Source organism: Penaeus monodon, chromosome 34 (genome assembly GCF_015228065.2).
Source record: "Penaeus monodon isolate SGIC_2016 chromosome 34, NSTDA_Pmon_1, whole genome shotgun sequence".
In the NCBI taxonomy this organism is placed as follows: domain Eukaryota; kingdom Metazoa; phylum Arthropoda; class Malacostraca; order Decapoda; family Penaeidae; genus Penaeus; species Penaeus monodon.
In genome coordinates, this window is record NC_051419.1 from 10,997,773 (window position 1) to 10,998,012 (window position 240).

Consider the following 240-nt stretch of genomic DNA (forward strand, 5'->3'; position numbering starts at 1 on the left):
GGCAACGCAACATCAGACCTTTGAGTATTTTACTAATTTTAGACGATTGTACAAAGTCAACGGTTCTTGGCCTAAAGTTGAATTCCTAGTAAGCACATACTTTGATAACTTGATCAAACTATATTAGTGACTTAGGGTATCATATGGGACGAGGAAGTTGGTAATTATGCCCATAATTCCGGGAAATTGGTGAGTGTGAAGAAGTTCTGAATAGATGTTCATATCTCTGGTTACCGCAGC